Here is a 27204-nt window from a genome sequence, read left to right on the forward strand (position 1 = left end):
TGCCTCTTCCCCTGGGCAGACTCTATGTACTATTTCCCCGGGGCTAGGGCTATGGTCAGCAACCTGCTTCTCCCACAATTACTCACCTGCTCCATTAATTTGGACGAGGGTAGACCCCAGCTTGCTCCTCCCCAGAACAACATAGACCTTCTGCCCTCTGAGTGAGCTGGGGCTAGGGAGACCAGGGCACAGTATTCTCAGCCAGCTGCCTCGCTGCTACAAGTAGGAGATTGGTGGGAATGGGGAACCACACCATCTGGGCTATACCCACCTGCAACCCAAAGCTGGGACTGATGAGATAGGCCAACAGCCTGTCCCTCTCAGGGTGAAGTGTACTTGAGACTGAGAGCCAGGAGGAGAGGGAGCCCCTCTCTATGCCCACTCAGAAGGGAACTTCTGCACACTGAGCTGAGAAAAGGGAGGGTGATATGAGCAGGTCGCGGCTTAAGTGTCACAGTGTCGTCTTGTTCTCACAGAGATTTAGTAGATTTCCTTGAATAGATACTTCACCACTTGGTGTTGTACCTTAGGACAATTATCAGATTTTAACAGCAATTTTTAAAAAATAGTTTTGGGTAGTTAAATGGTTGTTTCACTAGGGAGAGGGTCTGCGGGGCTCCTAACTCTGCCATTGAGGAAGTCAATCTCTTTCTACTTTTAAATGTTTGCAACCGGGGCAACCTAAACATTTACCTTCTTTTCGTCGCAGGTTCAGAAGAATGTCATTTAATATTAAGCAATCTGTTGCCTTCTGAATTATAATATATGTATTCTGCCATCTCAACAAAATAATTTCCTTTTAAGGCCAAAAATGTCTTATTTATAATGATGTATTCTCAAAAGGCTTCTTCTGGAACAAAAAAGAGCAAATTTTTACTCTTAAGCTTTTACTATTGACAGATGTCTTAATCCATTCAGCCTACTGTTTTAAAAATACCATAGACTGCATAGCTTATAAATAGCAAAAATTTATTTTTCACAGTTCTAGAGGCTAGGAAGTTCAAGACGAAAACACCAGCAATTTCAGTGTCTGGTGAGGCTGGTTCCTCATTCGTAGACGGCGCCTTCTTGCTTTGTTCTCCCGTGTCGGGGAGCAGAAAGAGGTGAAGCGAGCTCCTTCACGTCTCTTTGTATAAGGGCACTCATCTCATTTATGAGGGCTTTACCTCCATGACCTAATCATGTCCCAAAGGCCCCACCTCCTAGTAACATCACCTTAGGAATTAGGACTTCCACGTATGAATTGTGAGAGGACACAGCCATTCAGTCCATAGCAATGGACTTCCTCAGCCACATCCAATTCATAGGACAATGAAAAGATAGTGAGCTCAACTAATCCCCTACTCAGATCTGTTATCCTAGACTTGCACAGAAGCATTTAGTGACACTTAACTGATTTTCACTGATGATCTCCCCACTAAGACTTCTGTTACAGGTTGAATTGTGACACCTTAAAATATGTTGAAGTCTTATCCCCTAGTTCCTCACAATGGGACCTTATTTGCAGATATAATTAGCCAAGATGAGGTGATGGGGGAGTCATATTCCAATATGACAGGTCTTCTTTTAAAAAGGAGTAGTTTGGACACATGAGCATGAACACAGGAAGAGAGACATGTGAAGACTGTCATCACGCTGCCACCAGCTAGGGAACTATCAGAAGCTGGGAAGGAGGGCCGGAACAAATCCTTCTCCAGCACTTCCAAAGGGTGCATGGCCCTGCAGACACCTTGGTACTGGACTTCCAGCCTCCAGAACTGTGAGACAATAAATTTCTTTTGTTGAAGTCATGCAGTCTATGGTACTTGGTTACAGTAGCCCCAGAAAACTAATATATTCTCATCCTGATAGGAAATGATTTCTTGCTAGCTAATATGTCACTCCAAGTTTCCTGTAACCTCAGCAGAATTTATGTAATGCTCAGAAGGCCCCAGATTATTATAAAACTTATCTTTTACAATAAAGAGCAATATAAGATGAAGACTACAGGGTGGCTAATGGATTCTGTTTGTCTCGTGGAATCCATCAGAAAATGATTGGAAGATATGCATTTTAATATGAAATTTCAAGGGAAGATGGAATAAATCAATGGCAGATAGTGAAGAAGGAATACAGATATACCAGCCACGTGAGAAAAATAAAGTCAGAGCTAGATTGTATCTCCTGTAGCCTCTGCTCCAGGGTCCCCAATCATTTACTCATTTAACAAATATTGATTGAGTACCCTCGGTTTGCCAGACTCTTGTAGTCCCAGTGCGTATTAAACATCTGTGGAAATGAAGTGAAGTTGTAAGCCTGTCTTTAAGTCCCTGGCAACACACTCCCTTCTCTGCTTAGTTACTGCTATTTTCAGTTACTTGGAAACACATCCATGTCCTCAGGTTCCTAGTGCCTACTAGAACCCGCACAGCTAATATTTCTCTTTCCCTATCTCTGACCCAAGACTCACAGTCAAAGCCCCTGCCCAGGGCTGATTTCTCTGTTCTAATTGTTATGTGCAAGTTGCGCAGGGGTCTCTGAAATGCCTCAGTCCTAACAGGAAATGCTAAGGGGAAAAAAAACAAAATTTGCGAAATGGAAACTGGCCTGTGGTTATCTCAGTTTCCAGTGAGGTTGTATGTAAGGCCAAAAGATAAACTTCACAATTCATTTGTGAGCATGTGGAGGGTTCTGGCTGAGATTTATTTAAAAACAACAAGAAAATCCATTTCTTTCTCTAGTTAACTTCTTGACCATAGACTTCTAGTGATGTTCCTGCGAATCTCACCAAAAAACTATGGAAGTTAGGTTAGTGGTATAATTTGCCAATTTCAATTTAACATTTATGATTAGTGATGGAAAGCCTAATGAATACCATTTTAATATCAAAAAGGAATGACAGTCTTTGTCCTTTATAGTTGCTCTTGCATTAGAAGACTCTGAAAAGGATTTTTTACAAAGCAAATGCTGCATTTTTATTCCATCAACATACATTATAGTTTGCATCAATTGATTGTTTTTCCCTAACATATAGGAAACCCTGATGTGTATGTATCTGTAAAACTGACTCTTAGTAACTTTCTCCCTCCATTAGAAGCTGTACTTGCCTAAGTTTAGACTGTGGGTGGCAGGGCTAGAATCTCGTTTCGCTAAAGCTCAGTAGTGGGCGCCTTGCCGTTAGTGTTTTAATTGCTTTCTGACACACTGATTATAAAATGTTGTTTTGCTTTTTCCCTGCTGCTGTTTTCCATGCACCATCTTCTGGCCCTGAATCATCTGGCACTGGTTTCTTCTTTGTACCTTGGCAGTAGCCATGACAATGAATTTGTTCACTGTATATTGCCAAGTGCGCTGAGAGATTAACTTACCTGAGGGAGCCCCAGAACATAGTTTTAGAAAAAAAGAAACTTCAAAGCCATTCTCATCTCTTTATCCTGCTACCAAATTGTTGAACGTGAACATAAATTTGAGTTTTTGAATTGGCAAGTTACATGGTAAGTTTGAGTAAATGCTTTACCCTAAGAAATCCAAAACATTGACAACATTCTCTGCTGATATATGAAATACAATGGTTTGCATTCCTTACAATAAGAGAAACCGGATCAAAACTACACTGAGATATTACTTCTTTCCTGTAACATTGACAGAAGTCTGAATGTTTCACAACATGCTCTTGTGGGGAGGTGGTGGAGAAACAGGAGCTCCCCTGTGTAGTTGAGGGGATGCCGTACAACCCCATGGAGCAGGACTTCATACTTAGAAAGTGACAGGTGCATTCTTCCCTGGCCTGGAAACCCCACTTCTCAGAGTCTCCCCTAAAGATACACCTCCCAAAAATGAAGTGATATTTATACAAGTTTATTCATTGTAGCTTTATTATAACACCAAAAATTAGAATCAGCCCAAATATCTATCACTGAGGAACTCATTCTTATAAAGCTACACAGTGGAGTATAATGCAGGTTTAAAAAGAAAAAAAGAAGAAAAATAAATCTGTGTTCCAAGTGGAGCAATTTCTAGTATATATTGTTAAAACTGTAAATTCAAAGAGAAATATGTATAGCATACATCCTTTATGTGAAAAAAGATTATACGTACACACACATTCTTATTTTTGCAAAAGCAAACACTAAAAGAGTAAGCCAAAATTAAAGAAAATGTGAAAGAATAGGAATTAGGAATGAAAGGATACTTCTCTAAATACACTTTGTTATATAAATTTGACTTTAGAAATGTATTTTCCATATTCAAAACATAAAAACAAAATATAATTATATCAAAAATATTAAAATAAGCATATGAATGAATCTACAGACCAAGTTAATAAAATACTACAAAGAAATTAGTTATTTCAAATGTTTTAAACCAGTATTTTGGCTATACTAACTTAGTGAGACATATTCTAAAGAAAAATCAAGATGCATGAAAAAAGGCAGCAGCCTGTCAGGTACTTATAAATAAAGCCCCACCTTCCCGGGACAGAGCACCTGGGAAAAGGGGCGGTTGTGAGCTCCGCTGCAGCACACTTAAACATCCCTGCTCAGCAGCTCTAAATGGAGCAATGGAGCTCCCAGCACAGCACTTGAGCTCTGATAAGGGACAGACTGCCTCCTCAAGCAGCTCCCTGACCTCTGTATATCCAAAAAGATACCTCATACAGCAGAACTCTGGCTGACATCTGGCAGGTATCCTTCTGGGACAAAGCTACCAGAGGGAAGAACAGGCAGCAATCCTTGCTGTTCTGCAGCCCCCTTGGGTGATTCCACGGCAAGCAGGGTCTGGAGTGGACCTCCAGCAGTCCTGCAGCAGAGGGGCCTGACTGTTAGAAGCAAAACTGAAAAACAGAAAGAAATAGCTTCAACATCAACAGAAAGGACATCCACTCAGAGACCTCATCCAAAAGTCACAAACTTCAAAGACCAAAGGTAGATAAATCCACCAGTGCAAAAAGGACAAAAATCACCAAAAACCAGAATGACTCTCCTCTTCCAAGGAATCACAGCTCCTCACCAGCAAGAGAACAAAACTGGATGGAGAATGGGTTTGATGAATTGACAGAAGCAGGCTTCAGAAGGTGGGTAATAACAAACTTCTCTGAGCTAAAGGAATATGTTCTAACCCAATGCAAAGAAACTAAGAACCTTGAAAAAAGATTAGTCAAAATGCTAAATAAAATAACCATCTTCGAGAAGAGCATAGAATTGATGAAACTGAAAAACACAGCACAAGAACTTCGTGAAGCATACACAAGTTTCAATAGTCAAATCAGTCAAGCAGAAGAAAGAATATCAGAGACTGAAGATCAACTCAGTGAAATAAAATGAGAAGGCAAGATTAGAGAAAAAAGAGTGAAAAGAAATGAACAAACCGTCCAAGAAATATGGCATTATGTGAAAAGACCTAATCTATGTTTGATCGGTGTACCTAAATGTGACAGAGAGAATGAATCCAAGCTGGAAAACATTCTTCAGAATAATATCCAGAAGAACTTCCCCAACCTAGCAAGGCAGGCCAACATTCATATCCAGGAAATACAGAGAACACCACAAAGATATTCCTCAAGAAGACAACCCCAACGCACGTAATCGTCAGATTCACCAGGGTTGAAATGAAGGAAAAAATGCTAAGGGCAGCCAGAGAGAAAGGTCGGGTTACCCACAAAGTGAAGCTTCTTCAGACTCACAGCAGATCTCTCGGCAGAAACCCTACAAGCCAGAAGAGAGTGGGGGCCAATATTCAACATCCTTAAAGAAAAGAACTTTCAACCTAGGATTTCATATCTAGCCAAACTAAGTTTCATAAGTGAAGGACAGATAAAATCCTTTACAGACAAGCAATTGCTCAGAGATTTCATCTCCACCAGGCCTGCCTTACAAGAGCCCCTGAAGGAAGCACTAAACAAGGAAAGGAACAACCAGTACCAGCCACTCTGAAAACGTACCAAATAGTAAAGACCTTTGACATAATGAAGAAACTGGGTCAACTCACAGGCAAAACAACTAGTATCAAAATGACAGAATCAAATTCACACATAACAATATTAACCTTAAATGTAAATGGGTAAATGCCCCAATCAAAAGACACAGACTGGCAAATTGGATAAAAAGTCAAGACCCATCAGTGTGCTGGATTCAGGAAACCCGTCTCATGTGCAAAGACACACATAGACTCAAAATAAAGGAATGGAGGAAGATTTACCAAGCAACTGGAGAGGAAAAAAAAAAGCAGGGGTTATAATCTTAGTCTCTGATAAAACAAACTTTAAATCAACAAAGATCAAAAGAGACAAAGAAGGGCATTACGTAATGGTAAAAGGAACAATGCAACAAGAAGAGCTAACTATCCTAAATATATACACACCCAATACAGGAGCACCCAGATACATAAAGCAAGTTCTTAATGACCTGCAAAGAGACGTAGATTCCTACACAATAATAGTGGGAGACTTTAGCACTCCACTGTCAATATTAGATCAACGAGACAGAAAATTAACAAGGATATCCAGGACTTAAACGCATATCTGGACCAAGTGAACCTAATAGACATCTATAGAACTCTCCACCCCAAATCCGCAGAATATACATTCTTCTCAGCACCACATCACACCTACTGTAAAATTGACCACATAAATGGAAGTAAACCACTCCTCAGCAAATGCAAAAGAACAGAAATCATAACAGCCGGTCTCTCAGACCACAGTGCAATCAAATTAGATCTCAGGATTAAGAAACTCACTCAAAACCACACAACTACGTGGAAACTTAACAACCTGTTCCTGAATGACTACTGGGTAAATAATGAAGGCAGAAATAAAGATGTTCTTCGAAACCAATGAGAATGAAGACACAAAGTACCAGAATCTCTGGGACACATTTAAAGCAGTGTCTAGAGGAAAATTTATAGCACTAAATGCCCACATGAGAAGCTAGGAAAGATCTAAAATCAACACCCTACAATCACAATTTTAAAAACTAGAGGAGCAAGATCAAACAAATTCAAAAGCTAGCAGAAAACAAGAAATAACCAAGATCAGAGCAGAACTGAAGGTGACAGAGATACAAAAAACCCTTCAAAAAAATCAGTAAATCCAGGAGCTGGGTTTTTGAAAAGATCAACAAAATAGATAGACCACTAGTCAGACTAATAAAAAAGAAAAGAGAGAATAATCAAATAGATGCAATAAAAAATGATAAAGGGGATATCAACACTGATTCCACAGAAATACAAAGTACCATCAGAGATTACTAAAACAACCTATGCACATACACCTGTAAATCTAGAAGAAACGGATAAATTCCTGGACATTTACACCCTCCCAAGACTAAACCAGGAAGAAGTTGAATCCCTGAATAGACCAGTAGCAAGGTCTGAAGTTGGGGCAGTAATTAATAGCCTACCAACCAAAAAAAGTCAGGTCCAGACAGGTTCACAGCTTAATTCTACCAGATGTGCAAAGAGGAGCTGGTACCATCCTTCTGAAACTATTCCAAACAATACAAAAGGAGGGAATCCTCCCTAACTCATGTTATGAGACCAACATCATCCTGATACCAAAACCTGGCAGAGACACAACTAAAAAAGAAAATTTCAGGCTAATATCCATGATGAACATTGATGCAAAAATCTTCAATAAAATACTGGCAAACTGAATGCAATGGCACATCAAAAAGCTGATCCATCACAATCAAGTAGGCTTCATCCCGGGGATGCGAGCCTGGTTCAACATACACAAATCTATAAATGCAAACCATCACATAAACAGAACCAAAAACAAAAACCACATGATTATCTTAATAGATGCAGAGAAGGCCTTAGACAAAATTCAACAGCACTTTATGCTAAAAACTCTCAATAAACTAGGTATCGATAGAACATATCTCAAAATAATAAAAGCTATTTACAACAACACACAGCCAATATTATACAGAACGGGCAAAAATTAGAAGCATTCCCTTTCAAAACTGGCACTAGACAAGTGTGCCCTGTCTCACCATTCCTATTCAACATAGTATTGGAAGTTCTAGACAGAGCAATCAGGCAAGAAAAAGAAATAAAGGGTATTCAATTAGGAAAAGAGGAAGTCAGTTGTCTCTATTTGCAGATGACATGATTGTATATTTAGAAGACCCCATCATCTCAGCCCAAAATCTCCTTAAGATGATAAGCAACTTCAGCAGAGTCTCAGGATACAAAATCAATGTGCAGAAATCACAAGCATTCCTATACACCAGTAACAGACAAGCCGAGAGCCAAATCATGAATGAACTCCCAATCACGATTGCTACGAAGAATTAAAATACCTAGGAATACAACTAACAAAGGATGTGAAGGACCTCTTTAAGGAGAACTACAAACCTCTGCTCAAGGAAATAAGAGAGGACACAAACAGATGGAAAAACATTCCATGCTCATGGTTAGGAAAAATCAGTATCATGAAAATGGCCATACTGCCCAAATTAATTTATAGATTCAATGCTATCCCCATCAAGTTACCATTGACCTTCTTCAAAGAACTGGAAAAAAACACCTTAAACTTCATATGGAACCAAAAAAGAGTCCACATAGCCAAGACAATCCTAAGCAAAAAGAACAAAACTGGAGGCATCACGCTACCAGACTTCAAACTATACTACAAGCATACGGTAATCAAAACAGCATGGTACTGGTACCAAAACAGAGACATAGACCATTGGAACAGAACAGAGGCCTTGGAAGTAACACCACACATCTACAACCATCTGATCTTTGACAAACCTGACAAAAACAAGCAATGGGGAAAGGATTCCCTGTTTAATAAATGGTGTTGGGAAAACTGGCTAGCCATACACAGAAAGTTAAAACTGGACCCCTTCCTTACACCTTATACAAAAATTAACTCCAGATGGATTAAAGATTTAAACATAAGACCTAACACCATAAAAACCTTTGAAGAAAGAAAGAAAAGAAAAATGGAGATGCAAAGAAGATCTTACACTTTAGTAGTCAATTTTGTAGTTGTAATATTACTTTTGTAAAAGATCTTACACTTTAGTAGTCAACTTTGTAGTTGTAAAATTAATACTATTACTGATCATTTTGCAACTCTCCTATATAGGGTGTGTAGGATGGTGGAAATAAGTAATTATGTTAATGTTGTTAGGAACCAAAGTTAACAGTATAAAATGAAGCATTACAAGTATAAGATGAAAGAAGATAAGTAAAAAGCTCATTATTTTTATTCAAGTTTAACTTGTCGGGATGAGCTCATGATTTTTTTTTTCAAAATTATGTATTTTGTATGGATGTCCTCTAAAAAGATACGGAAAAAATGACAACCCAACTGCAATGAATATACCAAGAGTCCTGATTGTCAAGTGCAGGTACCCCTCACTACTGAGAGAGTGCTCCTTGGAGGAATGGCAGGTTCCCAGGCCAGGGGAGGGAATACACAGGCTGAGCCTAGAGCACCTTATTGTCCCGGAAAGCAAAGAGGCTCCCAAGGACTCATAGGTCACATTAAAAGAAAACCAAAGCCAACACAAAGGGACTTTGGCCAAAGATGAGGCAATGTTATTTAAAAAGATAATGACTTAATTGATTGAAACACATTAAATATATTTTTAAAAGTACGTTTGAGTTACTATTAATAAATAAAAGATGCCAAGCATGGTGGTTCATGCCTATAATCCCAGCACTTTGGGAGGCTGAGGTGGGTGGATCGCTTGAGTCCAGGAGTTTGAGACCAGCCTGGACAACATAGCCAAACCCTGTTTCTACAAGAAGTACAAAATTAGCCAGTCATGGTGGCAATGAGTTGAGATTGTACCACTGCACTCCAGCCTGGGTGACAGAGCCAGACCCTTTCTCAAATAAGTAAATAAATAAACAAATACCAACAAATAAATGAGGAAAATCCCAAAAGAGAGGAAGAGGGGCCCTTATTCAACATTTTGGAATTAACTAGAATGTCAACTTTTTACTCTGAAAGTTGGCAATTAGAAGTTAAGAAGTAAGCATTTATCTTGCCTTTCCTATAAGCACTGAATGCAGGGTAACCAAATTTCCCAGTTGATGAAGGGAAGTTCTTATTAGAAAAGAATTTCAGCCAATAAATCTGGAAAGAATAATAGAATTAGAAACATCATCATTTTAAAATGCCAATTAAAATAATGGATTTAGTGGGGATCATTAAATGGATGAAGCCATTTGATGAAAGATTGATGAAAAACTTCACGATGTAAAGATCAGACTGTCTTAGACCCATGAAAAGTGAGACAAGATGTCATATGTCTCCTAAAATAATGCACTATGAAGGAGACATCAGCATCTCTTCTCCAGAAAATAACAAAAATAAACTGAGTTACATTTTGCCGCAAAGAATCAAGCAGAAAATCCTAAAATATGGGATTTCTAAAAGATAAATGGTCTCATTTCTCTTCTGAAGTACATAAGAATAGAATGACATATAGCTGGAATATGCTTCTTAAGGAGGAAGGGAAGGGAAGGGGAAGGGAAAGGGGAGGGAGAGAGGGAGGGGAAGGGAAGGGAAGTAAGTGAAGCAATTGTGGCGAAAGCATTCATAACAGTTGAAGCTATGTGATGGCTATGTGGGGGCTCATCATCATACTAACCCTTCTGCTTTTGTTTGGTTTGAAATTGTAAAAAGTTAAGAAAATGTTTTGTTCTACGGAATATAGAAATCTTGGAGCAATTTGGCCTGCTCAACCGTCCACAATACAGTTGGAGGTAGCATGCTAACTGGCAAGGAAGTCAGAGCCGGAAGTCATTAAGCTGGCTACTAGTTTCAGCTGAAAATCCTAAGCATAGAAGTTACTATTTGAAGTCAAAATTACTATTTGAAGAAAATTAATACCAAAGATGAACAAGTTAAAATAGCTCTCCTAAGAACCAAAACTTCATAGACCTAAAAAAAGAAGTTACCTTTATCTTGAAAAATAAAACTAGTTTTGTTTTTTATATTTAATAAGACCTGGTTTCGACTTACACCATGCACTGATTCATAGAACAAAGAATTATACACTGATGGGGGTTTAAGTGTCATCTTACCTGCAGATTATACGTGGCATGGCAGACTATCTTTCACTTCCTCTTTAGCTTTCACAGCATACTCATAAAGAGAGTTATTTAAACAAGTTTCACCAGCTATTCCAAAAACACTTCTTACTCAGTTCTCTTCAAATCATTTTCTCTATGATGAGCTACTATGACATTAATCATCATTTTTTGGTTTTTTCCTTCAATTACATGGTCTTCATACACTGATATTCATTTTTCTTGCTTGTGATGTATAGTCCCCCAGCATCACCAGCATCAGTTCCATCAACTTCATGAAATTCTCCATCTTTCCATCTTCATTTTGTAATCACTTTGCCTTGAAATGCCATTCAAAAAAACAGACTTTCCAGTAGATACTACCAATTTAGTGTTAATCAGGGAGGCATGATTGAAGGAGCTAATTGTGTAAGTGGTCGATTTATTGATAATATTTTACTTCTCCATGGAGTGCTATAATTATAATGCCTTGGATAATGAATATTCAGAAAATGAGCCCTCCTGAATAATCAAAGCAATAGTGTGCAATCTCTCCACCTCGGGGAGGTAGTGAATCACTGAGGAGCTTTATGAAGTGATTTTGGGAGAGGGAAAGGAAGGCTAGGAATTGTTCAAGGAAACTCCTCAAATAATTCTGACTAGCACCTCTTCCCATGAGAACCACTGAGGAAGATGGGGCGCATGCTCTGGGAGCTCGAGTTGATTGGATCAGAGCTCACGCTGCATTTTCATGGAGAAAGCAGCACATGAATTGGTAGTTTGCAAGCAGAGAACGGAGGCAGAGAGAGTCCAAGAAAGGCGTGACCATGAAGTAGAAAAGTGAGGAATTGATTGAGAAAACATAAGTCATGTGGAGTCATGAGAGCACAGGATGTTTACCAGGGTACAGTCAAACAGGAGGCTGGGGAGGCAGACGAACCCAGCCCACAGGCCATCTAGAGAGACAGAATGAGGAGTTTGGAAGTCATAGATAGGTGACAGGAAATCAGTGAGGGTTTTTGAAGGAGAGTGGCCTGTCATTCACTCAGCAGAATGTGTGGGACAAGTGGGCTGGAAAAGCAAGTGGTGAGGACGGAGCCCACATCGGGAGGGTTTTTAGGTAGACGGGGCCCATCCTGCCTACCCTAGGTTTAGGTGGGAAGCTGGAAACTGAGCCATCATCCAGGAGGTGTGACCTAAGGAACTCTAGAGAAACCGCCTTAAATCTTAGTCTGTTCTGGCAGCTACAACAAATCACCATGGACAGGGTGGCTTCAACAATAGACATTTATTTCTCACAGTTTTCAAGGCTGGAGAGTCCATGGTATTGAAAAACTCAGTGCCTGCTAAGGGCCCACCTTCTGGTTTAAGGCAGCTTTCTCGCTATATCCTTGCATGGAGGAGAGCAGAGAGAGAGGAAGCGGGCTCCCTCCTGTCTCTTTTTTATAAGGACAGTCATCCCTTTCATGGGGGTCCTTCCTCATGTCCTGACCACCTCCTAATACCATGAGGTTATTAGTGTTTTAACATACGAATTTTAAAAGGACACATTCAGTCCATCACATGCCCTTCCACAAAATGTTTTCCCTCTGACCCTGATAATAGTGCTGCTCATTTTTACACGACTCAGTCCTTCTGGGGCTCAAGGCCTCTTCTGAGATGCAGGTTCTGTTTGACTGGGGAAGAGCCCCAGTGGCAAAGGTCTGCCTTATTTTCACTGCTTTATCACCTGGACTAGGTAGATGCCTTGCAAATATTTTCTTGGGACAGAAGACAAGAGGAAGGGATTTTTTTTTTTTAATCAGAGGATGAAATCAATGTCATGGAAAACTTGGGGTCATTGGGAGGCAGTTTGAGAGCTTCAACTGGCTAAAGGGAAGAGAGGACTGTCACCAGAGTCCCCAAGGGATGAGAGAGAACAGCCCAGAAGAAAGGACCTGAAGAGAAGTTCCATCTATTTCACAGTCATACTTAGAGCCAGCATCTCTACCCTCTATTTTCTTTCATTTCTCACTCCTGGACATTGACCGTAGGACAGGGAGGTAAAGCGGAACTGGAAATACTTGTCTGGTGATTTCTTCAGAGAAGAATGGATTCCAAATGCAAATCCTGGTGTTAATATCGGCATTCCAGCCTTGTTTGTTTTTATTTTTAAATGAATTAGTGAGGCTTAACAATACTTTAAAAACTAAAATCATGCTTTAAAGACTTTACATGTATTTACCTTTGGATTTTCCAACTATTGTAATGGGCTGAATTGTATTCAGTATAAAATAAAGCATGAAATCTACTGGGAAATCTCTTTGAATATATTTTCCCGTGTCTGACAATAACCACTGTCACACTTTCATTTGCAGGCCAGAAGTTTGCATAGAACAGTATAAGATAAAGCAAATTCAGGTTAATTTTCAAAGGCGGTCTTTTTATTCAAAGACGGGTATTTCTCCACCTTTTCTCTATGATTCAGTGGCCTAATTCTATGTCTGTACATATAAAGCAAAAAATAAGGTAATATTCTGGATAACTCAAAACTAACTTTTTGCCTCCATTATTGTCTTTAATTTCAAGGGAAAAATCTTTGAGGGGCAGGTTTTGTGGGCATTCACTGCACTTGTTCAGCAGACCCTGTGTGTCTAAATAATACAAGTACTATTAAACTTTCTCTGGCCGGGGTCATTCTTTCCGCTATTGGGTAATCTCAGTGGGAAGTCTTCAGGAAACAATGCAGGGAACGCAGAGCCCTTCTCACCGCTTCATTCAAGAGATTGCCAGCTCCTACCTGGGAGCAGCACAGCCACATATTAAAACAAGCATCTGTCTGCTGTGGGTTAGGTTGGGGTTTGGAAGCTTGTGACCCGAAAGCAACAGGTGGCCAAGTGGCACCGTCAGGAACAACCAGGATGGCTACTGCACAGTTCACGGGGCGTGACCTTGCTTCCATTGGAGCTGTGCCCTTAATGAATTCAGTGTTTTCTTTTTCCTAGGAACTCCTTCCTGCCACTGCACCCCACCACACACACACACACAGGAGTGCACACACAGGCATGTGCACACCACTCTCAAGCCCACGGGTGGGTGCATTCTAAGTCCCATTATCACAGAGTTCATTTTCAACTAAGTCCTCCATCAGTGGTCTTCCAGCTTCAGTGCAAGTCCTTAAAAACCTTGATGTCTTGGTCCAGCTTCAGATGCTGATTCAGACTTTAGCGGGTTCTATGTAGGAGTCACGGGCCACTCAGTGGAAGCCTGTACCCACTCATTATCCTTGAGGCTGGGAACCACCAGGGGCTCCTCCAGTCGCTCCTCTCAGGGATTGATCTCTTTGACGAGCCCCCGTGTATATGTCACAGCATGATTGAAATCAGCCCAACCCAAAATGTCCCGTGGCTTTAGTGAAAATCTATCTAGTCTAGCATGTGATGGCAGAGAGAACATTTGTTTTTATATACAGAAAAAAAAATCCCTGATATCCTCACCAGGGATATGTGCACTTTCAGAGGATGGTAGGGGTAGAACTTTCCCTCATCAAAACCTCTGTCTATCTCCAAAAGGGCTGCCCAGAGCAAAAAGCGTTCCCGGAAATCATCCTGACCCCACACCTGCTCACCTCAGAGCAGCTTCAGAGAGAGAGATGAGGAGGACTGCCATGGGCCGTCACGTCCCTCCCCGTACACCCTCACCCCGTCCCTATCCACCCAAGTGAAGGAGTCATTGGGGATTAAAGGTTCTTGTTTAGATATTGGTCCAGGGTTGTCATTCTGCAAATACCATTTTATGTCTTTATGAATTTCTACATCAGCCTAAAATAGCATACTATCTAAAAAGACCACAGAATAGCTCCATTCTTTGTTGATAGGATTAAAAAATAAGGAGAGAGCATCCTTTGGTGAAAGACCACACGGCGGAGTGGGGAGTGTTCACCTTTGCTTGGGCATTAATTGGCTCTGTGGCTTTAGGTTAATCATTTCACCTCTCTGGACCCTCACCTTTAAAATAAAGACACTGAGTACTGATCCAGCATCACATTAATAACACCCAGAAGGAGACAAGAAGGAACTAGAATGTGTGCAACCAGATAGAGTTGTGAGGATATTGGGCTTGATAGCAAAACTGAAGACATTTATATTTAAAATGATAAAGCCAAATAAACATGTTGACAAATTCATTGCAAGAGCAGCCAGTGTGACCATTTCCCTAGAGAGTTTTTCAGATTCTTGTTGCTTTCAAATATTATCATCTGAAAAAATAACGTTTTAGTACATGTGGAACTCTATAGAAACCATGTGGTTTTCTGCAAAAGTTTCAGTGTCTGTTGAATTTCATCATATTTCAAATTTAAAATTGAATAATATTCATCATGGCAATATTTTATTACACCAGAGCACTGTATATTTCATTCCTCTGAATACCTCCAAGGAAGATTTTCTGGAAGTAGTGAGTGTAGTTCTCTAGGTTTACCACAAGGGAAGAGATTTATTTCGAGTGGAATTGGAGCCTCTTTTCCAACACTGACTTCCCAGCAGGGAGTTTGGACTTTCTACAATATTTGTCCCAACAGGACTGCACGGCAGAGCCACCCCACCCTCTCCAGGCCTAGCATTTTCTACACTCATTATGTCCATGTGTACAGAAGATGAATGTCTACTATGGGGGAGGCAGAAAGAAGCAAAGGAAAAGATAATTCAGCCTGAAGTACTGCCAACACTTACATTCACTCTTTCTGGAATGAGCCAGTAGCTGAATAGGTTTGTGAGCTAACTTCTTCCCAGTGATAGCTCAGAGGTTACAATTACTGTGTGAGCAGAATAGTCTCGATAATCTTGATTTCTACTTGATTTCATTAAACCTTTCTTGCTATTTCTATCAGTCATTTAACATGCATGTTCCTATTCCCATCCCTACCCACAAAATTTGTAGAAATGCAGTAGAGACCTTGGGTTCTTGGAATAAGGGCACAGACAGGAATCTGAGTCTGTAATCCCACGTGGACTTGACAAGAAAACTGCTCACAGCTCTGAGATGGGCACTCGTGCCAATGCAGCTGTCGGGTGGGTAGCCTGGCTGGTTGACCAGAAGGATGAGACCAAAGGCTCTGTCGGACCTTTATTCTGCATAGAAGGGCTGGGCGAAGTGAGTTAACCCAAGAACAGAAGAGAAGAGGGGAGTGGTCAGAGGTGGGCACAGGAGTCCAACATGGAGACTTGGTGAGGCTATGAGGTTACAGAAAACAGACCTCCAGGACAGGAATAGCCCTGCTCACCCACACCTTGGAAGGGAGAATCAAGGAGCTTCAGGGTCCTCAGGTTCTGCCCCTCGGGTGTCTCCTACTGTCCCCAACATGCTGTGTACACTGCTCTTCCTTAAGAACTCACACACAAGGGCAGCCCCGATGCATTCATACCTTTGTCTTTCTCAGCATAGTTCGGACAGGTGGAAATCTCAAAACACCTATAAAAACTAAAGGAGAATGAAGACAGCTTCGCTTCAGTGAACACAACCAACATCTAAGTCCGCCTTCCAAATGACAGGTTTCAGAGCCCAAGGACACCACCAGAGGTAGCAACATCTCTGCTGGATCTGAGATCCTCTAGTCTGTGACGGGTGCCTCTTCTAAGATTCGCATGGCATCCCTCTGTCATAGGACTGCCCGTCCCCTAGAAATGTTCTGCCTAAATATTGTCTCTCTCTAAGAAAGGCTGAAAAACATCTAGTTCAGACCTAGATGCCCACACCTCCCAGTTCTGATGTCTGGTGTCCTGACATGGACCCCCTGAGGGGAGGAATCACTAGACCACATGGAGAAGCACCTAGCAGTACAAGAACCCAAGTCTCTGTGGGATCATTTTCTCTTTGAAGCTGACAGTGAGAGGAGGAGTCCCTGCGGGGAGGTAACGAGGGAGTCAGAGTGGCTTGAGGAGAGGATGGCAGAGAGACAGCCTGAGCAAGGACAGCTGAGTCAGCTGTTCCCCATGCTTCCAAATCCAATGGTCTAATCTAAACTCCAAAGGTCTCCATTCCAACAGTGAATGAAAAGCTCTAGAATCCTACACGTGGAGTGAGCAATAGGCTGCTGAATAACGCAGACCCAGATGTAGTCACGGACTGCTTTCAAAATCTGGGGTGGTCATGCCTTGCCTTCCCTCTTCCATGTTGTGTTCACAAGATTGCCCGCCTGTCTGCTGCCCTGTTTTGTGAGAGACAATACTCCCTCTCCAGGAGGACCATGGAAGGCCTCAGTATCTGGACGTGCTCAGAGAATTTGAGTCACATCTTAAAGACAGACACAGTGGGAGAAGCCACAAGCAGATGATGCATCAACTCAGCCATACACACTTAGCACTCGGCTCACAGGTACACGCTGCTCACACTGTTCCTTATGGATGGTGAACCTGACTAGGTCAAGTGCAGTTGCCCGCCCCAGGGAAAGCACGATGTCTGGGTCAGTAACCATGGAGACACGCAGGTTCGGAACTGCAGGCATGGGTCCGATGCTTCGTGCTTCACTTGCTCCACCTGCAACCTGAGAGGACGTGCCGGCTCAGCTGGCATTTGTTGTGGCCGTCCTGAAGACAGCTCTCTTTGTGAGTGAAATGGTCCATTTCCTGCCATCTGGTATCCCAGAGTACAGAGGGAGTAGGAGGCATGGTGGTTATCATGAATCTTCACAAGAGGAAAGGAGAGTGAGCCTACGTGAGTGAGTCAGGTCCTGGAAGTTCACTAAAGCAGCCTCCTTGCACCAGCTAAGGCCGAGGACAAAGGGACGGACACAGTCACTCACCTCTCCACTCCGCTAGTGGACCTGTGGGAGGGCTGTCCACAGCTGTGGCCGTAACTCCAGCCGAGGCTCCCACAACTGGGGTGCCCTGCCCACGCACAACCTCTGCTCTCCTCCCTCATCCTATCTGCAGAACCTCCCCGGGGATTAGCGTGATCCATATTCCACAGACGAGCAAGCTGAAGCTCAGCAAAGGCAGGCTGCTTGCCAACAGCCTCAGCACTAAGGGGACAAGTCAGGATTCAAGCCTGGGTCCATCTCGGGCCAAAGGCCAGGTCTTCTCCATGAGGGCAGCCGTTCACAAGCATTTTGTGATCAGGATCCTCTTTTCACTCAAAGATCACTGAAGGACCCAAAAAGGCCTTTGTTTGTGTTGGTTACACCTGTCAATTACCATTATGATATGGTGATGTCATATCTCATATAATATTACCATATTAGAAATCAAAACAGAAAATTTAAATACATATTTATTAATTCATTTGAAATTAACAGTAATAAAGTTAGCATTGCATGCTAACAAAAGTAAACTACCTTATGAAAAATAGCCTGAGTATTGAAATAAAAAAATTAATGAGAAAGACATCATTTTGTATTTTTGCGAATCTTTTCCACATCTGGCTAACAGTAGACGATTCTTGTATCTCCTGTTTTCAGTCTGTTGCAATAGCACTAGGTAGCCTCTAGAAAACTCCAGTCAATAAGTCATGGGAAAATGTCTTAGAATTATTATGAAAACAGTTTCTACTTCAAATACCCTTGGGAAGGGTATGAGGACTTCAGTGGTCTCCTGACCACACTTTGGGGACTAGTGCACCAGGGTACCCACCTCTGTGTGGAGGGTAGAGGTTGGAACTGCCCTGTGCTGGGTCCTGGCTGTGTTTGCTCTGGAGCCACCTTCACTCATGCAGAGCACACACTTAGACACTTAGAACACGAACTACTGTGCAAATAGGTCTTAGTAACATTGCTTTAACGAACTCAGGATTGAGGTTTCTTTCAAGGGTAAGATACTTTCTCACTGGCCAATGTGGGACCAAAAGAGTAACCCTGTCACTCCTATGGTGCTCACAAGGCCACACTTCTTAGAAAGGGGGGCTAGCATCCTCACATCCTTGGCCAATGTGGGACCAAAAGAGTAACTCTGTCACTCCTATGGTGCTCACAAGGCCACACTTCTTAGAAAGGGGGGCTAGCATCCTCACATCCTTGGCCAATGTGGGACCAAAAGAGTAACCCTGTCACTCCTATGGTGCTCACAAGGCCACACTTCTTAGAAAGGGGGGCTAGCATCCTCTGGGAGGCCATATGCACATCCTTCCCTACCAGAACTGACCCAGCCATAAGCTCCATCCATTTCTGCACTTGTATTCAAGATGATGAGAGACTTTTACTATGATTCAAAGTGCTGCTGTAATTTTCACTGTGAAAATATGGACCAGTGCATGTCACAGGGAAAAACCATGGGCATATCCCTCCTTTGTCTTGATCAGGGTTAAAGAGAGTGGGTGTAGCATTCAGGATAATGCCCATCAGAGTGAATCTTCCAGATGATTGGATATGAGAACCTAGCAGGGAAAACACAGCAAATGGGAAGGGAGACCGGGCCCAGAGACCTGCCTGAGTGGGATGTGGAGCCACAGTCCAGAAAACAGACCTCTGCCAGCTCCACCCAGGTAGGGAGCATCACAAATCAGAATCAGAAAGGGCAGGGGTTTGGTTCCCATCGTAAGACACTCTTCACAGCCACGAGAGGCATCTCACATGTCACTGCAGTCCCGGTTGCAGACTGCTTCACCTAGACACCGTTCTGTCCCTGCAGAATCTAACCTCATGTCTCTAACAGAGCACTTGTACGTGTTCCGCTTCATCAGTACTTCAATAAAATTTTGTTGATTTTAAAAAATAACGTATCATATCAGCTTCAAGCATCTACAGATGTCTATGTACACCTTTGTTGAACCAGATTTCATTAACTTCACAAATTTTGCCTTTAGGGTCAAATCTCTTATCAATTGAGTACTTGGGCTTTTAGGTAGTTTTCCTAACACTTTTCTATTTTCAAACTTTATAGCTAGGCTACTTCTGTGAGAAAGATCTATAATTGAAGTAAGATAAGTGAATTAGAAATAACATTTTCAAACTGTTTTTTTAGGCACCTGTCAGTGAAGGGCAAATAAAAACAAATAGATTTACCTTTAGAAAAATATCCCCCGAATACAGATAACCATTATCCTTTCGGCAGTCAGCCATCACTTGATGGCCACCAATTAAGCAATTAAAAGGTTGCAGTTCCATTTGTCTCATCACCGTATTAATCACTCAAGTCTGTATTGAGTGTCCACTGTAAGCAAAGCTGGCGAAAGCAAGCTGCTTGTTGAGACAGTTTAACGTTCCCAGTCTTCTCTGGGTTCAAAACATGCTGTCAGAGCTTCCACCAACTTTCTTCTCTCTTCTTCTTCCTCTTTTTCTTTTCCGCCTTCTCTCCTTCATTTATTCAACAAACATTTCATAAGTAACTTCAGGAGTGAGCAACAATTTTCTTCTTAATAAAAAGCTTTATGGTGTTCACTGCTGAGACCTGGCAAGTATCACATCCCAGAAGCTCATAGAACGCCAGGGCACACCTGGCTGCACCCCTTCCAACCTGACCCAAATATCGACCCTGCATCACTCACTCTTCTCAGGCCTTTTTATGCCCTCAACCTGCCTGCTGCAGCCTTGGAGAAAGAGGAGAGCAGAGGGAAGGCCCAGGAGTAGTTTCTGAAAGCATCTACACGTGTATGTGTACATGTGGTTTCTTTAATACCTTGAACTCTGTTTTACAGTGTCCTCAGAGTAGGCAAAATATGAACACTGTTTCTCTTGGTATCTGTTAACATTAGGAGGGAAAAACGTGTATGTATGAAGATAGATTAGATAGATGGGTAGATAGATAGGAAAAACAGGCACGTAGGTAGGTAGATAGAAGATAGATAGATAGATGATAGATAGATAGATGATAGGAAATAGAAAAGATAGATACTCACAAGACACATAGAGTCACTGAATTTTATAATAAAAATTATTAGAGCACAGTCCCTTCCTTCCTTGGTTACAGACAAGGAAATTAATCTGAAGGCTTATTTAGCAACGATGATCAGCAGCAACCCTTGTCAAAAGCCCCCTGTATGTGGAATGCCAATTGTGCTTTGTGTTTTTGGGGGCAATGGTAGCGTCATTTCCCCAGGAGCTTCCAGTCTGAAAAAAACAAGCAAACGTCCATTTCTATGCTCACTACAGAAAGGCCCTTGTGTCCATTCATCTTGCTAACCCACTTGTTATTTAATTTCTGTGATCTATACATAATAAGTCCAATAGTTCACGTGCCTGAATCTGCTGAGTCCGAGCACGCCCTGTTTCTCAATAGTAAGGCTTTGACCAAAGCTCTGAATTTATACTGCTCTAGATTCCTGCTTGTCTTGCTGGCTGCTTTTTGTAGAAAATCAAAGGAAAATAGATATCTAGGGGCCAGGAGAACCACAGTAACTCTTGCCAAGCCATTCACCTGTCCATCATGGCAGAGGTACAGAGTGTGTTTAGATTCCGCTTCGCCCGCTGGGTTTATTAACGGGAACTCCTGCCTGACAAAGCGACAAGCACAGATTACGTCTTTGATGCTGCGTTGGGCTGCGGCTTTATGTGATTTGACATCTTTGCAAAATGCCTGTCTTGCCACAACGAAAAAATGTCTGGTACAATTTATGCAAGAACTTGATGCCTTAATACACCAGATGATTTAGACATTCTTTTAAAGTGTTTCTCTGCTTCATGGGAATGAAGAGCAATTTGCCTGAGACACCAGTGCTAACCCAGCTCTCTTAACACTCGTTGGGCCAGAGGAGAAACCCTCACATTTTCTGTGGAGGTCGAGCCATCAGAATTGTCACAGTCGAATTGGACACATGTAGCAAAGAATCAGGCCTGGCAGTCTGGATGGGCAAGCTGAGGGGCCAGAGAGAGGACATGGAAATCTAATAGCACTAGACAGGAGAGCCGCCACCCACGCTGGGGTTTGCTCTCTGGAAAGCTTAAATTATAGTGATGTTGGCAGCTGACAGCATAGCTGCCGCCTTTCATTGTTTGCTTCCTGAAGACTTCAAAAGTCTCATCACCTTGTTTATGGTGAGGAGAACCGAGAGACACCAGCAGGTCAATCACCTCTTGGCTTCCAAGATTCTATCAGTGCAGAGAAACAGCTTAACAGAGAACAACACTGAAACTTGTCACACGTACGGCATTTGACTCTGAGCAGGGATCAGGAGTCCGCAGGTTCCGCTGATGGAGCACGCTCTTGATACTCTGCAATTCCCAGATTTCTTTGATTTTGAAATTTCTTCAATTCCCTTTGATAGTCCAGACTCCAGGAGTCTAGAGAAGGAAGTGAGTTTAGAACACACTTTGTCCAAAACCGTATGATCTTACCAAAACAGAGTCATTTGATGACAATCATTTCACTGTTGCCACTTCAGTGTTCAGAGGTCTCTGTTAAAGGAGAATGTGTGTGATGGATATAGGCCCTGAGGTATCTTGGCTGACTTTCTTCTCTGTAAGTGAGCTCTTCCACCCACGTGCAGAATGGACCAGCATCTGGACCTCACAGCAGTGAGCATCCTCGGTGCCATGTGATTCTGAACCATCGGTAAAACGCATGTAGATTATGTAGTCTCAGCCAATTTGCAACTGATCCATTGACCCTGGTCAATGATGAGATGTCTCTGTTCCTCCTCAGCCTCTGAGTGTATGACATCTGATCTGAGACATGGCCTTTGGATAGAAGTGATTTGACAGTAAAAAGACTTGTAAAATGTAATATGATAATGAAGGCAATCAGGGAATTAATGGGAAAATTTAACTTTGATTGATCTATATGGTGCAGTTATTGAAGCCTAAGTGCTCCCTAGTTGCATCTTTTCTTCCAGCCTCTCCATTCCATTTCAGAAATAATGGTTAAAAAATAATAGTCCCTACCACCTACCTGCATTACCTGCGCTCAGGACTGTACTCAAAGCACCTTACCCAGTCCTCATAGCACCTCTACGAGGTAGCTGCTGTCACTGTCTCGTTGCACAGATGAGACTGGGCCTCACAAGGGTTAAGTGCCCTGCCCACAATCCCTTACATCATATATATAAATACATACATGCAACTGCCAGAAAGGCCTAGGTCTGCCTGGCCCCAGAACCAAGGTCTTACCTATTTTCTCTTCTCCTGCCAAAGAAGCTTCATGTAGATGTCAGCACGTGTGCCAACAAGCACTTGATCCCAGTTCTTTCTTTTGTGAGCTCTGTGATTTAGGGGAAATTGTTTAATGCTTCTGAGCCTCATTTCCCCCAGCTGTAAATTAGGAACGATAACACATACCCATCTTTGGCCTTTTGGCCACAAATGTCTAATATGTTATCTGATGCATATGAATCACTCAATGTCTACTACAGGAATGAGTGAGAGAATGAATGAAAAAGTGAGACCCTAATGCCTTTTACTTCTTTAGAGAGTCAGTAAATACAGAAGGCAGGAAGACAGGGAATTATTATCAGCTAACATATTCAGTAAGTACATGGTTGGAATATCCATAGCTTATAGGAGTTCCTAGTAGAAAAGGATTCACATGTGTTTGTCCTTGTCGCCCATGTCTAAATCCTGGAGCCAGGAAATCAGAAAGATGGCCAAGAACAGTGATCCTTCTCTGAGCTTCTCCAGCCAGCAAATCCCATCATGGCTCATCAGGGGTTTCTGTGGAGTCCTAAGGTGACTGCGGGACTCCAGTTGAACAACCTCAAAATCAGAGGGAACCTGGGGTGCCAGAGAGGTAGCCTCCCAACGAAGGCCATGGCCAGAAAGAATCCGGGGCCAGCCTTGCATGGAGAGGACTTGGGTTTTTCAAATGCAGAAGAGCAGAGTGGGAACTTGTCAGGTCTCAAGCGGAGCTGTCGTACTCATCCCCAGGAATCGCCGCCCCGTGGAGGGAGAAGAAGGAACTCCAGGTGTTTGATTATGGAGTTACGGTGGTCATTAAAGCGATTTTCGGCATCCTTCTTGAGAATTACGGACCTAGACGAGCTTCAGTGTCTCCGAGTCTCGCTATCCACACTGCTCCTGCTGGAGCCATGAACCTGTCTGTTGCACGTTCCTGGGCCTGATGAGCTGAGAGGCAGCTCCATGGAGTGAGCAGAGCGGGCCCTAGGGTCAGATGCCCTGGGCTCAACACCGGCTCCACCACACTCTTTCCCCTTGATGCCGGGGAAGTTTCTGAGCCTCTCCAGGGTTCTCGTGAGGACTAAGTAAGATCACATCTGTGGAGCACCAGGCACCAGAAGGTGCTCACGGAAAAGACCGTTCCTAAGAAGATCAAACACTGCAAAGGCTGCTTTCTTCTTATTAAATATTTCAGTTAAGCAGTCTCATTGGGTTTTGTTCCATATGAGGATTTTTGCTTTTACACTTTCAGAAGAGAGTCTGATTGTGTTCATTCTTTCATGGGAGACAAAACACAGGCCAAGAAAGGCCTTAAAGAGACCATGAAACTAGGGCAACGGATTTCATTTCATGATGTATTTATTTCAAGTCCATGTGCCACTAACCTGAAGATGTGATCCTACTTTCAAAGCGCCCACCTCTTTCCTCGTCAGTGAGGGAAGACAGGTGGAGCGGCATCCCAGTGCTGCTGCAATGCCTGTCCCCAAGTGTACCTATCCCTGCAGTAAGCCCCTATCACATAGGGAAGGAGCAGGCAATTCGTAAGACAAAGGGATGAGCAGTTACATAAGAGCCTTCAGGGAAGGTGAAACAATTTTGAATGCCAAGTATACACCACAAGCTCTTTTATCTCATTCATCCTCCTAACGACCCTTGCAAGTTAGTATGATCATCCTGATTTTTCTTCCAGTAGGATTGTTGCCCAGAGTTTGCCCAAATGTACACTGCTAGGAAGTGGCAGACCCAGAACAAACAGGGAACAAAAGACAAAGCATGGCTCGATCAAAACAATGCTGGCTCAGAAGTTAGGAGTCCTGGCTTTGCTACTCACTAATTCTGTATCATATCTCAAGGTGCGGCCCAGGGAACTGCAGCAGGATAAGGAAGACTAGGTGTGGGGGCAGGACCCAGAAACAGCCCCCGAGTGGGGTGGTGCAGGCCCCAAAGGAACAGACACAACCCAGAGGGGCTGGACATCCAAACCATCAGGCAGAAGGCTTCTGGACTCTGTAGACACAATGATCCTGGAAAAGCCCCAAGGTCTCCTGGAGGGTGGCAAAGGTTGGTGAATGGGCAAGAGCAATTGAAACTTGCAGACTACTGGAAGGCGGAGGGGCCCCAGGCTCCAAGATGGAAGCACAGCACCAGGAGGGGATGGAGCAGGGGTCCAGGAGGCTCTAGTGTCTAGGAGGAACTAAGATGCTGGATGTAGGACCATGAGGCACAGAAACAAGGCAGACACGTGGTTGCCAAACCTGGGAGCACTGGAGACCACTTTATGCCTGAGAGGCATAAAGCCGAAGCTATGTGTAAACCCTGTGTTGGAGAGGCTTGGCAGGCCTGGCAGGCAGCAAGCGGGGATCTGCCTGCTCTAGTTCTACACTAGAGTTTCTTAAATCCCTCCTGTCTAAGACAAGTTTCACCTGAAGGAGTGGGACTGACCTTGTGGGTGGCGAGGAGAAACTTCAACTGTGGAAGCTGTGGGCTTTTACAGGGACATCCAGACATTTTTGACCCCAGGACTTTGGGTAAATGATTTAACCAGAGTGATCTTCAGTCAGTAAATGAAGAGGCGGAATGTGATGATTTCAGTGGCAGCTTGTTGTAAGAATCTGTAAGTGGTATAAATCAATAAGCATAGGACTGAAATGGGATTTGCCTGCAGAGGTCAGTGGAACATGAAAACGTGAAACGGTTCTTTTCTTTCTTTCTTTCTTTCTTTCTTTCTTTCTTTCTTTCTTTTTTTTTTTTTGAAACTGTGTAACCTACAGTGTTTAATTTTAGGTGAATGCTTAACTTTGATTTGCCCATCCTAAAATTGGGGATAAAGGAATGAGTTAATTAGGTATGCTAAAGTTTAAACGAAATAAAGCACTCCTATGCTTAGATGGCATATATGGCATAAACACTGAAAATAAAAATCTATGGCCCTAGGATCTCTTTTTTAAAAACCTGTCGGAGAAAAGAAATAGCTTCTGTTTAATTCCAACAGACAAAGAACAGAGGGTAAGGAAATTCTGATTGCTGAGAAGTGGAGAAAGCACAGCTGCAGAAGAAACTAAAACTTAAATACTTGTGCTGCAGCAGCCTTTCCGCCTTTCATTTCTTTAACTGACTGCTGCCAGCTACACAGAAGCACATCTTCATCTGTCTGAAATAAATCATGAGAACAGTCTGACCGGAGCAGGGAGACGATGGAGAATTGCTGTATTTCTGTTTGCCTTAGCTAGTTGATTCCTCTCTGTCATTTGCCTTTTTTTAAAAAAAAGCCTTTTGTAATGGACATGGTAAAAGTTCTCCCTGTTTCCTGAAGCCCTCTCCTCCCATTTCTTGACTCACCCACTTCTTGCTGCATCTCTCAGACAACACCCCATGCTCCACTGCTGCTCGCTGCGGGAAGGTACTCCGATCGGCCCTCATCCTCGGCTCCTCCCTTCTCCACTGACTTCCAGGTCCATCCACCCACTGTGATGGCTTTCCAAGCACGTCTACGTGGACTGCAGCCCTCATCTCTCCCTGGGCCATGAGGAGCCTCACACATGTGAAAGAACTGAGTCTGTAATAATCTTCAGCTCCGAAGCAGCTCCCAGTCTTTCCTTCCCTGGGCTTCCCTTGGCCAGAGGCTCCACCAGCCTCTCAGCCACCCAGGATAGTAACGAGGGCCCCATGTGAACTCACGTTTGTCCCTCTGTACATGCACACTGTCACTGGGACCTGAAGCACCACACCTCTGCTCCCCATCCATCCCCACCTGCCCCTGCCCACCTCTCACCTGGAACCCTGATGGGCCTCCCTGCTCCAATCTCTCTTACCTACATCCCCCTCCTGACATCCAAGTTTCCTCCCTGAAACACAGGGTTCTTACCACACTCTTCTCTAAAATTTAAAAGTAGTACCTGTGGTCTGCAGAAGAAAATCCACCCGCCTTTGTTTGGATTCAAACCCACTTTGCTACAAACTGTCTTCTAGGCTGCTCCCCACCCTGAGCTCTAAACAGCACACACTGTGGGCACGCCGCAGCCCGCCCTTCCCGAGACAGATTGAGCCCTCCAGACCCTCGCCTCACTGTGTATCCTCCACTCATGCCTCTGCCAGGAAGGCCTGCCACCTTCTCACACGCTCTGACTCACAACCAGATCTTTCTCCCTTGCACTTCCACATCGCATTGCTTTTACCCCTAT

The 27204-nt window shown here is 42.9% G+C and overlaps 1 protein-coding gene across 3 annotated transcripts in view; it reads left to right on the forward strand.

Moving 5' to 3' along the window:
* Positions 1-27204, forward strand: part of XKR4 (XK related 4) — a 430037-nt gene that overhangs the window by 279596 nt on the left and 123237 nt on the right. The window lies entirely within an intron of this gene.

Source organism: Aotus nancymaae, unplaced genomic scaffold (assembly GCF_030222135.1).
Source record: "Aotus nancymaae isolate 86718 unplaced genomic scaffold, 86718_ANA_hifiasm-v0.15.2.pri h1tg000036l, whole genome shotgun sequence".
NCBI classification, from domain to species: domain Eukaryota; kingdom Metazoa; phylum Chordata; class Mammalia; order Primates; family Aotidae; genus Aotus; species Aotus nancymaae.